Source organism: Physeter macrocephalus, chromosome 1, assembly GCF_002837175.3.
Source record: "Physeter macrocephalus isolate SW-GA chromosome 1, ASM283717v5, whole genome shotgun sequence".
Taxonomy (NCBI): domain Eukaryota; kingdom Metazoa; phylum Chordata; class Mammalia; order Artiodactyla; family Physeteridae; genus Physeter; species Physeter macrocephalus.
The window spans coordinates 44,186,140-44,200,878 of record NC_041214.2 but is presented as its reverse complement, the minus strand read 5'-3'; the positions used below and the strand labels follow the sequence as shown (position 1 = coordinate 44,200,878).

The window sequence follows — 14,739 nt, the reverse complement described above, 5'->3', positions numbered from 1 at the left end:
AATCCAGCATGGGAGAAACACTTCATCTGAAAGCAGATTGCTCTTTTTTGCTGATTTTTTTAAAAACTGGAAATCTAGAAATCCCCTAAAAGCCTCATTACCTGCACCAAGGTCGATCTGTGTGTCATAATAATTACAGTGTCCTGAGCAGTAATAGATATAATGATCATGTATTGAGAATGTGATGTTTTTTAAATTCAGTCTCCTTTAATCCTTATGATGCCAAGCTCACCAAGGACAGGGACTGAGTCTGTTTTTTTCACCTCTAGCCCTAGATCTAGCCCAGAGTTGAGTCCATGGTACAGATTCTCACAACATTCGATGCAAGAATGAATGAACAAACAATCAAGGATTGTTACCTTGACTTTGCTAATGAGAAGCTCAAGCTCTGGCTTTATAAACTCCCTGTACCTTCAAGGAGTGGGGCTAGGATTGAACCAGGTCTTCTGACCACAGAATCCACACATGTCATTAAGTATAGTGCTTCCCTGCGGCCACCACAAAAGGGAAGATACATCTTTTGGCAGTTTGCACTACAATTTTGTTTCCTGTTTGTTTCTTGAAAGGTCTTAGGGAAATGACCCGCATCTGAATTACAAAGAAAATGAGAGAGTAGGGGTTGAAACTAAGTGTGATGTTAGTCAAGCCAACGTTTAATTAAACAAAAAAAACCCCAACAAAACCATCGTTTATTTTCCCACCAAAACTCTAAAGAAAAAGTAAATCTGAATTGTGTCTTTTTATGTAACTTAACCAGAGCTAGAATATTTGAGGAAGAAAAAGGAATGTTTCTGAAACACTACATATCTTGTTCCCTGTTTCCTTAAAATATACTATGCCCATGGCAGCTAAGGTTTTCAACGGAAAGGTACCTCTTACATCCCTTTTCTCCATCCCTTCCTCTTGAGTCTCCCAAAGAAAGTCCTCAAGTCCCATCTGAAGAGAGATCCACCAGTATCTTGGGGAGGAAGACCAAGAAGCTGAGGATCATTTTCCCATGTCCTTCCACTCCTAGCTTGTAACCCAGCAGCTCCTCTTTTTTCTCTGTTACCTGCAAGGAGGAAAGATTTCTTTGTAAGCACTTTTAAGAGCACAGCTATGCTGATGATCTTAGGTTTGGAAGATCTAGCTCCTTGCCAGTAGGGAAATCATAGACTAGTTGGCTATGCATGCTCACAAATTTATTTACCTCTCCTATCTAGGTATCTGTCAATCCATAAAGTCATATGTTGGTCCCTTTGGATGAGACTCAGGAATTCCTTCCTTCCCAATACCTTCTTCATTTCCTCTTTTCCTGTGTTCTCAGTCTTTAACACCCTGGAAAGCTCTTCTCCCTGCACTTCTGTCAGAGCTGGTCATCTGGTCACCTGGTCAACTCCTGCCATCCTGTTTTCCCTTAGGCGTAACTACAGCAGGAAAGGACCACTTCAGATCTTGCATCCCCTGGGCTCTGCGGGGGCACTTAGATTTCTCAAGTTCCTTAGAATGAAATGCCCATGAAACAAACTTTGTGTGCTCCTGCTGAGGGTTTATGCTATCATAATAGCATCACTCTTGTAAGTTATTATGAAAACATTCTTAACATCTCTTTTTCTACGTTGCTAAGACTATTGATATATCCTCCTCCCATTAGCATAGCTGATTGGGGGCCGTTAGTGGAGGTTCCCAAAAGGGGATGAGTCTGAAGATTGCATAGAGAAAAAGCTAACCCTTCCACAAAAGGGTTACAGTGTGATAAAGAGTGAGTAGATGAAAGACAGGAATGGAGATTGCAGAATGTCTCGCTCAAATTTAGCCTTTGTTCAAGGCACTGAAATTTTACTTTTTTAATTTGATTCTCACGAAGTAAAAAATAGCCTTTCCTATAATAATTTTTCAAATGAAGAAGCTGAGGTTTGGAGAATAGTCACTTGCTTAAGGTCACACAGTCCATGAGTGGTAAGCCAAAATTTAAATGCAAACTTAATTTCATTCCATTTTACTTAGAATAAGACGTATGCCTAATGTTTAGCTCATAGACTTGGGGTAATGATCTTCTGGGTTGTATTAAGATTTATACAATGATTTACGGATTTTTTGCATTTACGCACCCATTTCCAGCTAATGTTTCTTATCTTCTTCACTTGAAGTTAATGAAAAATGAATGAATGTTTACAAAAGGGACTTAAAATCGATAGATGAAATTCAGGTAAGACTGAAAAAAGACTCACAAGATTATCTTGCTGTGTTTCCTGGAAAGAGTTTTTTTTTAAGGCATGAGTAAATTATTTTAATTTTTAAGCTTTCTAAGTGTGTGATGAGAAAGGGCAGCGAGGAAAAATGAAGAAACATAAAAGGCTGTCGATTAGAAGGGTTCTTGGGAAAAAAGTAGTACTTATTTTTGAAGTGCATGATATTAAAATCGTGGGGGGTTTCATCAATCATTTGCAGGTCTCTTTAGGAAAGAGCGAGATCTTTTGATGTATTCTGTCAAAGTTAAATAGGATATCAGAAACTAAAATTCTATTGCACCGTGGTAAGAAGACATTACCTGACTTTGATGAGAAAACCCTTGAGTCTTGGTTCTGCTTTTGGTTCCAGGTAGAGGATTTGGGAAGACTGAGTGTGCCAACCGTGCCAGGGAAACAGTGATCTAGTAAGAATTGATAAGGAATTATATGGAAATGGTGACTTGGGTCTGTTCAGATCTGTGGCTCAGCACATCGCCTAGATGTTTCTTTACTCCAGGCTATCCAAAGAAATACTTAAAGAAGCTGAAAGAAAGACAAGTTACATTCTTGTGTCTCTTAAAATCAAGGAACTGTAGATTTTCAGAGCATGTTGGTGCTTCATTTAGGCAAATATTAGCTAAAAAAATTTTTGCAGGCTTAATTAATTGTGCCTATCTGCTCACACGCCCTTTCTTCTTTACATTGGACAGGAAGTCTCTGTTTATTAGGTTTAAAGCATAATAAGAAGATAGATGCATTCATTAGTTTAATTAACTCTGGCCATTGTATAAATCGATCAAAAATTATACAGTGGCTCTAATCATAGATAATTAAATGTTGCTTATGCAGCATCCAAAATATGTGTCCTTCATCCATTGGCGCATCTCTTCCAAACGGTGATTCAGGAATCTAGGCCCTTCCATCTTGTGGTTTTAACATCTTTAATGTGGAGCTTCCAAAATGGTTATGCTCAACTGAATCAAACAGGCAGAAGGGGAAGGAGCCTGGAAAACTGTGTCTGGGAAGTTTAGTAAACCCAGCTGGACATACTGCAGATGACTTCCACTCATCCTTTGTCACTCAGACACATAGCCACTTAAGTATAAGAGAAGTGTCGTCTGGCTGCGGGCCAAAGAAGAATAAATCTCCCTGACATTGTGACCTGGAAACTGGCTAGAATATTACAGAAATTATTCTGTCTAGTTTCTGTGTTAAAAGATAGAGGATCATAGAAGAAAGTGGGAAATCTTCTCTATCGGATAGGTACTTCTTTTTTTTTTTTTTTTTTTTTTAAATTTTATTGTTGTAAAATATGCATTAAGTATATTCACATTGTTGTATAACCATCCCCACCATCCATCTCCTGAACTTTCTCATCTTCCCAAACTGAAACTCTGTCCCCATTAAACACTGACTCCCCCTCCCCCAGCCCCTGGCACCCACCCTCCTACTTTCTGTCTCTATGGATCTGACTCTTCTAGGGACCTGCTATAGGGTACTTCTTTTTTATCTTTTCTGTTCTTCCTGGATCTGTTTTTTTTGCTTTGCTAAATATCTGCATCGAAGGCAGAAATATTTGAAAAATTCTGTCTGGTGTTGTGGAGTGATCGTGAGCCTTGGAGACAGAAAGCCCTGGTTTCACATCTTTCCTTTGAGGTTTACTCCTTATGGACCTTGGGCAAGTCACTTAAACATTGTGAACCTCAGTTTCCTTATCTGTGAAGTAGATACAGTAAAATCTAATTTTGAGGGAAACTACAAACCTTACCTAAAGTCCCTTCAATCATACATAGAATATATTAGCTGGCAAATATTTGGTAGCTATTTTTATCATTTTTAGGGCACCTATGTGTTCTTTGCTCCTCACCTGAAAATCGATGGAAAGGGTTTGGATGACTTATGTTAACTCTAAGCTACTGTAACAAATGAACCCTAAACTAGACAGACTTAGAAAACATAGATGCTCTTTTTTCTTTTATATAATCTCTGCAGTGAGCATTTCTGGTTGCCACCAGCTTTACTCCACGTGGTTTTGGTGATTTAGCCAGCCATAGCCATTGCAGACACTGAGGATATTGAATACCAGAGGATAGCCAATTTAAAATATTAATCTATGGAGGAAAGCCTAAAGTTAATATTCCTATGGATAATTAAGATCAGACTCTTTTTTAGTCTTTATCTAACAGTATACTTTCACAGTAACTAATAAATCATTTTGCTCAGTAACCTGACTATAACCTTTTGTACCATTGCAAAAGGTATCTATTTTAGGGATAGGGAACATTTCATACTGGTGGTGAAATGATTTATGTTGGGTGTATGAATAAAGTTAGGAGACTATTCGGGAGCCTTGCTTTCACTTTTCTAGCTTGTGCTTACTGTACCAGCTACATCACCTCTTCCTCAGAGCAGAAGTCCTCATGAGGTTGTGAACCCCAAAATCTTGATCAAACATAGAAATGTTGAAGATAGATTAATAAGTGAATAAAGTATGTTATATAACAGTAAAGAGTGTGATCTCATTTTTCGCATGATAATATGTAATTATCATTCAGCAAATAGATATTGAGCACCTTCTATGACAGAAAAAGATTCCTGAAAGCCTGAAAGTAGTAATACAAGATAATTTGTTTATAGGTTATTCTACATTACTCCTTCTCTTTATTTAAGATTTTCAGATTTTCTACTCTATGGAATTTTTTTTAAGTGAAAGTATTTTAAGATAACTCACTGATGTTATTAAATTATTAACTCATCTTTGTGCTTTTACAAATGATAGAATCGAAATGCAGGTCTGCTTCCAGATATCCACTTAAAATAAGGAAACATATATTAGTAGAATTAAATAAGATAATAGTGCCCAGTTCAGAGTGACAGGGTCAGGAGGTTGAAGTTTGTGTCTGGAGGCCACCTGAATTGGCAACTCCATGACCAAGCATTCGGATCCATCCTTTATTCCAGACCTTTCCAAAATCCATTGTTTCAATTAATTAAGCATTAAATTATCCCGTCCTATATCATAATCACCAACAATACGCATGTTGCAAAATCCAATGGACACTTCTATTCTCTCCTTTTCCCTGATGTGACAGCAACAGGCAATAGTGATAACCATTCCCTTCCAGAAGCTCTTATCTCTCTTGGCTTTCACAATACCAGATTCTTTAGGTTTTTGTCCTATTTCCACAGCCACATCTTCATCTCCTTTTCTTGCTCCTCTTCTGCAGTGCTTATCTATATATTGGAATACCCCACAGCATAAACATGTTGAATACATAAATATTTAAATGAACAGATAAATAAGCACATCAATAAATCTAATATTTAACCCAAAGGCATCACATTCATAGTGCAAGTTTTAGGAAATGGGAGCATAGTCAGCAGAGGAGCTCATCGCTTTGAAGTTTGTTTGCAGGACTCACCCTGCAAAGGTGAAAACACTTCTTTGAATAAACAACCTCAAGGAACAGGGGCTCCAGACATTCCTTGTGGAAAACTGAATTTTGGAATAATTTTGCAAACTCCATACTTGATGTTTCTCTTGGTTTCCATGCAGCTTGAATCACTGAATCATTCTTGAAGTTCTCTTGTTGTTTTAGCACATTAAATTAGTTCGTTACAGCTGAATATGTAGTGGAAAATAGCATCTGTTTGCACTGTAATAATATAAAAATTACTTACCAGTAACAGAATAAAGAGCAATTTGCAAAAGCTAATCATATCTGTGCACTTGTCTGCAAAAAGTAAATTGTTAATATATGCCCAAGGGGGAAAATCACTTGCTAGTTTAAGCAGTAGAAGCAGTGATATTAACAAGCACCACTTAGACAACTTCTATATTTAGGACTGGATCCAAAATGTTCCAGCTTGTCATGAAAATGTAGAGTTTATTAATTTTGTTAACTTACTTTCACCTTGGAAGTTCAAACAATTTAGAGATTCAGATAATACCACAGAAAATCCAGTGGCCTAGAAATTTCTCAATATTTGCCAAGTCAAAATTTCAATTACCCTTATTTAGAGAAAACTTTCTTTTTTACTTTTTTTTAGTGCTAATCACAAATACTATAGGAAAAACACATGTCAAATGCAGTTCCTGTTTTGGCCTCCTGCCCCAAACTATGGAAATTAAAAGTCAGTTTAAAAATTCAAAATTAACATTTGAACATGTTGAAAAAATGGTTTTAGTAATCTCACTATGTTTCAGCTTTTAGTTTGTTTCTTCACATGTAGAAACTAGAGAGTGCATAAAATTTATAATTATTGAGACATTTTTAAGTATGACATTTATAAAATTTTTATTACACTTTAATAAATAAAAATGATTATAGAAGAGACCCTTTCTCCTTTGATCATAATAGAGACAGATGGCATATTTGAAAGTAAGATTAGTTTTTTTTTTTTCCTTATATTTATCAGTGAGAGAGAGAAAAAATCTATATGAAGTTAGTCTTTAAAGTCCCCTTTTCTAGAAGCCAGGATGAAACCTGTTCAACTAACATAGCCTCACTTCAAATATGTTAATAATATTCATTAAGCACAGTCTTCTACATTTAGTCAGCCTTTGATTAGGACTCCCATCCTGCCTTCTTGCTTTTGACCTACCCTTTAATAAGGTTCCCGTAAATGGCTAATTCCATCCACTATAATTTTAACTCAGAGAGAAGGAGCAGGTTCTGCCAGGTTTGGAGGCTACCTCATTGTAGCTTTCAGTAGTCAGACTATCAATCCTCATTTTACTGCTCTACTGATACAACTTTTATCCTTATAAATCTAGTTTCTAGAGACCAAATGCTGAGGTATGATACTTCATGTAACAGAGAGAAATGTATCCTGCTGAAACTGCAGAAGTGCATTTCTGGGGCTCTGAGAAGCTCCGGTTCTTTATGGCTCAGTGCAGAAAGAATTCAGTGAGAGGCGAAGTGATTTATTAAAATAGGATGCTGTGAGGTTTACAAGTGGGCCGGTAAGAGGGTGCTGCCCTGAGAACTTAGTGGGCTACAGTTTTATAATCAAAGGAAAAATGGGGAGGGGGAGAAGACCACCTTCTTCCTCATTGTTGAGTAGATGTCGCGCTTCCATCATCAGCTCCTCCTTCATGTCAGGTGGTGGAGTTTTCTTGTCCTTACATGGTCAAACTGGGACTGTCATGGAGAAATGGAAATGAGCAAGAAGGCATATACTAAACATACTATACTATACTAACATATACTAAAATATGGTAAATCATCTCAGGGTTTCACTATAATGTCAACCTTTCCTTATATTTTGTTTTTAGTGCACGCAAAGGCGTATGTCCTAGGAATCATTAACTTACCTCACTGTGCAGGATGTGGGTCTCATTCCATCATTGTTTTATTGTTTTGGGGCATGTCTCATGCTTCTGTTGCATGTTTTTTTTGCTAAGCAAGCCTGCTTGGTTTGTGGCTAAGCAAACCTGCTTTCTTGAGTGATTATTAACTTACAGGGGTCTCCCATACTTTTTTCTTTACTTATGATTCCTTAGTGGGATTTAATCACCTATTTTTTCCTTTTACTCTGTCTCTATCACTTTCCTTCTAGTTAACTCAGTTTGGCATGAGGATGAAAAGGGAATGATTCTCTCTATGCTGAAAATTGAAGATTTTAAGCACTTTAAGAAAAGACTTTAAAAAAAAAAAGCTGAGTGATGAAGTATACTCTAGCTCAATGAAAAATTTGAAATCTGTTATTGCATACACTGTCAGTTGGAGGCTTAGTTCATTCATTCAAATGTTGCAGCTGATTAAGGATTGTGTTTCAGTGGTTAAACAGGAAAAAATCTTTTATTTGCCTTTCAAATGGCATTTCCCAACAGCTTCAGTTACCATCTGTTGCTGATAACTCCCCAATTTAGCTACGGCCCAGACTTCATCTCTAATCTCCAGACCATATAGCTAACTGCAGAGTGCATGTTTTATTTAGATGTTTTAAAGACTCCTCAAACTCAACATGTCCCAAACCAGCCCACGCTCTTCCCCCAGACATCTGGGCCTCTTTGAATATCAGCAGTTCTAGGAAATGGAACCTCTAATCACGCATTTACAAGCAGAAGCCATCCGAGCATCTTTGCGACCTCCCCTCAAAATTCACCATGAATGCTTGACATTTCCAACTTACATATTAATCACACGTGTGCACTCTTCTCTCTCTACTTTCACCATCATCATGCAGTTCTTAGGTGTGGCCATCTCTTCATGAACCCTCACAATAATAATAGAACCGGGCTTTCCTGGTGGCGCAGTGGTTGAGAGTCCGCCTGCCGATGCAGGGGACGAGGGTTCGCGCCCCGGTCCGGGAAGATCCCACATGCCGCGGAGCGGCTGGGCCCGTGAGCCATTGTCGCTGAGCCTGCGCGTCCGGAGCCTGTGCTCCGCAACGGGAGAGGCCACAACAGTGAGAGGCCCGCGTACCTCAAAATAATAATAATAATAATAATAGAACCTTCTGCTGCTTACCCACTCTTGCTCTTCTCCTCCCATGCACGTTCTTTGTTCCTGCCCAAGTGATCTCGTAAAAATGCAAGCATGTTTATGTTTCTGTGTTTCTTAAGACGTTTGAGCAGACTTCCATTTGAACAGAGAGTAAAAAACATAACCCTGAACTGTACCTACAGGCCTCTCTGTGCCAGAACTGACTTGTGCCCAAAGATACTCCCTGATGCCCGAAGGCTTCATATTTTGGGATATAATCAAACACTTTGTTTAGTAAATCAGCATTAATTTATTGGACCTGGTATTGAAAGAACCTAACTAGGGTAGACCCTCAGATAGAATGATGCTAATAATAGTATCTAAAACATGGTCCTGCAATAAACTCTGAGTGAAATTAAATGAATTAATGACCACAGAAATTGACAACTTTTTTTTTATTCATGAGCTTAATATCTATTTAGTCTTACCTGTGTTCTATGCAAGGTTAGCCACGATGAAGTCACATAATAGGATTGTTTTCCATTGTCCACTCCCATTGGGATTAAGGAGTTACAAGTGTGGTCTCTGGAGTACAAGTGCTTTTGCCCTTCCTACACAGTTGAGCTGCTCTAAGTTTCACGATCTTAGTCTCCTCATGTATAAGATGCCCTTGATAACTGCAATTCCCTTGTAGGTCTTTGTAAGGCATCAGTGAGAATATTCATATATAGCCTTTAGCACACCACATGGCCCAGAGAAGCATTCCATAAAAGCCTCACACTAACATCCACTGGGTAAAGGACCAGCAGGATCTCCTCAGTGCATTTATGAATCACTTGTCTTTTCCTCCAAGCATCACCCTGGGGAAAAACCCTCTGGCCAGAATACTCCCAAGAATTACTGAATGAACATGGGGGATATGGTGGTCTCAGCACCTGTTTGTGGAAGTTTTCTCTAAACCCTAAACTGTTGGGATTGGCACTCTTTCTTGCTAACACAACTCATCTATACCATGGTCAATCGGGAAACATAAACACAATTTTATTTATGCCATGGGAAGAAATTTTGACATAATAGGAAATCAGGCATTTATACATGTCCAGTTAAATCAGTCTTCTGGAGTCATTGTCACTCTCTTCCTTGCTCACCCTTCTTCTAAAGTTAATCCAAGGCCAAAGCCATTTCTTTCTGCAACTTTGGTAAATGAAAGTTGAAAACAACGGCAACGAAAACAAATGCTTTTTTCTGCCCACCAAATATTTTCCTAAGTCCAGGAAGAAACTCTTATTTGAGAAGCTGGGTGGATTTCCCCAGATTTTGCCCGTAAAATGTCTCACTTCAGACCTCTTTGGTCAAAAGGGTGTCCTGAAGTCAGGTCAGGTTGGCTGAGCTTCTCTTATTTAAAAGCATTTTCTTTTCCTTTTTTCCTAGAACCACAATTTCCACAAAAATACAATTTTTTCACAATTTGCATCCATCTCAAGAGTTCTCTAACTTAGGCACCAAAGTGATTTATACAAATTAACATTAGTTTTCCTTTCTTTTGACAAAAATTAGCATTTATTCTCATTATTGAGCCCATATTCTATCCCAAGAAGCCTTAGGTACTTTGCCATAATTTATTTCATTGAATTGGGTTGGGGCTTTGCCAGTTTTTCTAATGGTTGTTGTTTTTTTCCTCCTAATTTTCTATATACTTTTTATGGAACGTAGAGCTTAACCCCTTTGCAATAGGACTTTCAAATATGGCTTGTATTTTTTTCTCATCTTTTGAGTTTGCCTATGGTATGTTTTGTGGGGGGGGAGGATTTTTTTTTATTCAAACAGAAAGTCACAAAAATTATAATCATCCTCATCAGTTCACTCAGTCCCATCTAATTAATTTTTTTTTCACCTTGATCTTTTGTTAGCACTTTTATGAATTCATCAGTTTCCCATTAGAGTTCTGAAAATGCTTATTCATTCAGTTCAGCAATATAGTCAGTTACTAGAAACCTGTACTTGTCAGAGTCTTTTCCATGAATTCCTTGAAGATGAAACCCTTTTATAGGAACATTTTTGCGAAAGCATCAGAGTATACCGAGAACTGTCTGTAAATGACAAAAGGCTTAAAAGTGACCACAGTTAAAGATTTGATGAAAGTTCATAATAATGCAATTGGCAAGGAAATTTAGTTATTTCTGAGATATACATTTTAAAGTAATAACTAGAATTATGACTTATAACATTCTAACAGAACATACAAGATTTTTAGAAATTTCATGTAATGTCTGAAACATTTATATTAACATATTTCCATACAAATAACCCAAAGAAAGTTTAGTATTAGTTGTTTTTTTGTTTGTTTGTTTGTTTTTTTTATACTGCAGGTTCTTATTAGTCATCAATTTTATACACATCAGTGTATACATGTCAATCCCAATCGCCCAATTCAGCCTATGGTATTTTTAATAGAGAAGATGTATTAATGTGGCTGAATTTATCAGTGTGCCTCATTCTCCACTCTATCCCCATAACTACAACCGTCCCCATAACTACAGAAGTGTTTAGCCTCTGTTCAGTGAGTCCTTTGTGACTGAATGAGCAGTGAAAAGCCTGGAACACGGGTGTGCTATGCCCATCGGAGTTGAGGTTCTTGAGGTTATTTATGGTCCCAATCCCATCTCTTCCCAGTGCACCCAAAGTGCTTCAGAAAAATGCTGTGGTACTTAACACTGACAAAATGTCTGCTCAACTATATACCATATATTTTGTGGGCTCCACAAATCTCATTTACAATTACATATTTCAGAGGGGATCTTTGAAACAAATTCATTAAAAGAACAATCAGAACAATTCTCAGATTGATGAATTAGAGATGAGAAATGCTATAAAACTAGAGGGAGGAGGCCTTCCTTGATTTACGGAGAAGTAGGGAATTTAATATTTTTCCCCAAATGGAAGGTGCTCTTTTTCAGCAAATGCAGGGTATAGATTATTATGTGGATTTGTAGGGAGGAAAATGGGTTAATCATGCCATAGTTAATTTCTGTATATTGTTTTAGAGCAATATAGAGAAAATATTCCATTTGGAAACTTTAACAATAGTGTTAATAGAGAAATAGCATTCTCCACATACTGAAAATTTCTCTATGTGTATTGAAGAGAATTTGGACTTTCAGAAAAATCTTAAAATGAAAAATCATCACCGGAAGCATTCATGGCACTTCCCAGATTTAAAAAAAGAAAAAAAAGTTATTCATCAAAATTTTTAAAAAGTGAAACAATCTCCATATTATTCCTTGCTGCATGATATGCAAAGAGAGCTCCCATAAATAGCACAATTTACAGTTGATGGTAAGCTTCTCTCCGAGAAAAAATAATAGTTTGTGTTTCTGCCAGATGCTTTTCCAGCATTAAGTGCTATAAATATGCCCTGAAGTGTGTTCAACAGATAAGGCAAAGTGCCAAAGAATGGCAGAGAATTAAGTTGCACCCTGTTCACATACAGAATCCATTGAGACACCATATGCATATTTCCATTTTAAAATCAAAATGCGAAATTAATTCAATGTGCATTTAATAGGAACTATTTAGAGATCTCTGCTAGGTCCCAGGGACAAAATGATGAGGTCTTTATCTCTCTGTTGAGGAATTTACTCTCTATCAGAAGAAACAGATATTTAACTCTAGTTATGGCAGTGACGTCAGTGCTATAGGAGTCACTCCCTGTACCCAAGACCACGTGGAGCTGGTGACCTGTGATGAACAGGTATCTGCCAAGCAAGTGAAGGTACTCCAGGCAGAAGGAGAAGGCTTTGAAAATGATTTCTTCTTGTGGTATTTTCCTTAAGAGAATAAAAGGGAGGGCTTTCCCTCATTTATCTACACAGCAGGCAGTTATTCTTGTTAGAGAGCAGACATCATGACTGGGGTGATGGGTAGGTAGGTTTCTTGGGGGAGGAGTTTGGGACGATTTGGGGGAAGCATGCAGGTCACACCCGGAAATAAAGTTTTTCTCTGCATCTGATACCAACACCTTTGACAGCTTGACCCTCGGACATGATTAGATTCAACATGTCTAATTCCCCCCACACTTTCCAAGGGTAGGTGACAGTCACGCACTGAGGGGAGTGTTCAGCTGTGGACATGGTGAAGGGATATTGTACGCTGATTGAGTAGTTAGACACAGTGGTTTTTCTGATTTCTCTCAGTTTCTTACCAGAAATTATTGTGATTATATCAGTAGAGTTAAAACTCATTTGCGGTCTCTCATTTACAAAAAGATCCCCAAAAGACTGAGCAAACTTCACCAGAACCAAATGTTCCTTTTGGCTCAATTAGATCTGAGACAGGCCGGGACCTGGGCCCCTCTGCTGCAGGGCTTGCACCTGGACAAACGTCTCCTCCAGCAAGAAAATACAAAGAAACTATAAGGGACTAAAAATAACTGCGTGCATGCACAGTTGGGGCAAATTATGGACAACAAGGTACAAAAAGACCAAAAACCCAACTGCCACTTCTGAAGAGCTAGGAGCAAAAGCAGGGCACTGCGCATGCCCCCTGCACTCAGCCCCCTGCACTCAGCACCACCAAAGGGGTGGGCAGACCACCTAAGCCACACCTCTGGCCTGAGCCCTGGACACGCCCCTCCCTCACCCCCATGTAAGGAACCAGCTCGACCCACTTGGGTAGTGAGCAAGGGAACCTGAATTTCTTGTCTGTCTGAATTTCTTGTCTGTCCTCTTATCAATTTCTATTGATCGGAGAAGGCCGAGAACCCTGGTGGGTATCAGATCATGAGCCTTGCCTGAATTTCTTGTCTGTCCTCTTATCAATTTCTATTGATCGGAGAAGGCCAAGAACCCTGGTGGGTATCAGATCATGAGCACCGGCTTCCAAAGCCCACCGTCAGCCAGTGTCTCCTAATTAAGACCTAACCATTAGAGGTCACGGAGGCAACTGTTTGTACCCCAGACATACAAGAACAGTGGTTTCACAACAGGAGCCAGGCAAAAACTCTCAAATTAGCCTCTCTTACTCAAATAAGTGCTATTTTTATCATCCACATTAGATACTTGAAAACATTAAGTACTTAATATTTAAAAATCATGAAGTTTCTAGATGAGTTGAGAAGCTTTGAAAAAGATAAGTGAGTCCATCGAGATTTTTTTCACAACCACTTAGTGACAAGGTATTTTTGTTGCTTATAAAAGTTAGTTACCTAATATATTTGAGAAATTGTGACATGCCTCTCTTCTTTTTCTCTATGTTTATTTTGAATTTGTGTTTTCAGTGACTACTGGTAGTGTATAAAAATGACCCTACTCTTGTGGTATTATCTTTTTTTTTTTATCTATTTTTCTATTCCTGAGGCAGGTACTATTCATTTCTGTATTGAAGAGTACAGAAGACAGGAACACATTTAAAGTAAGGCATCAATCATTTGAGCTCAGAGAGAACACTCTTAATTGAATCATGTTTTTCACTTTGGGACTCAATGCAAGTGAATTTTCACTTTTATTCATATTGTAGTCATCTAACTAAATGTTAGCTGCACAATCACTGATTAAAATAAGTTGTTAAATATTCTTTATGGGACATGTAATTAAGGAATAACAATATATTTCTCATGTCATTTTCCCCATTGAGTAAGAGAATTTGAAAAGTACATGTCTTCACATCAGTAAGGAAAATGTATAACCATAAACTATTCTATCTTGAAATTTCTTCTTCAAATATTTTGTTAAGTGGAGTAGCAGGGAAGGCAGTCTCTTGGCTTACTAGCGTGGTTTTTATTTGCCTGCTGGCTGGGAGTTTCCTTCAATTAAAACAGCCTTAAGTACATAAAGCAAGAACTTAGCCATGGCTAACACTGAATCAGTTAATGCAAATATAATAGTGAGTTAGATGCTTGTTACAGTGAGGTTTTAAGAGACATGACACAGGGCTTCGCTTTCGCTTATTTTTTTACAGAGCTAGCGATTCCCCCAGCACCACCGCCCCCACCCCAGCCCCGCACAAATGGATCACAGCAAAGCTTTCAACATAGAGGTACAAACAATGGGGGCAGAGGTCATGCTGCAACAATAATTAGCTTGGAGAGAAAAGGTAAAACG

General features: G+C 38.1%; 1 protein-coding gene across 1 annotated transcript in view; it reads left to right on the top strand.

The window, feature by feature from the left end:
• The window catches only part of ZNF385D (zinc finger protein 385D), a 768,390-nt gene that overhangs the window by 643,696 nt on the left and 109,955 nt on the right, over positions 1-14,739 (top strand). The gene's annotated exons all lie outside the window — the stretch shown is intronic.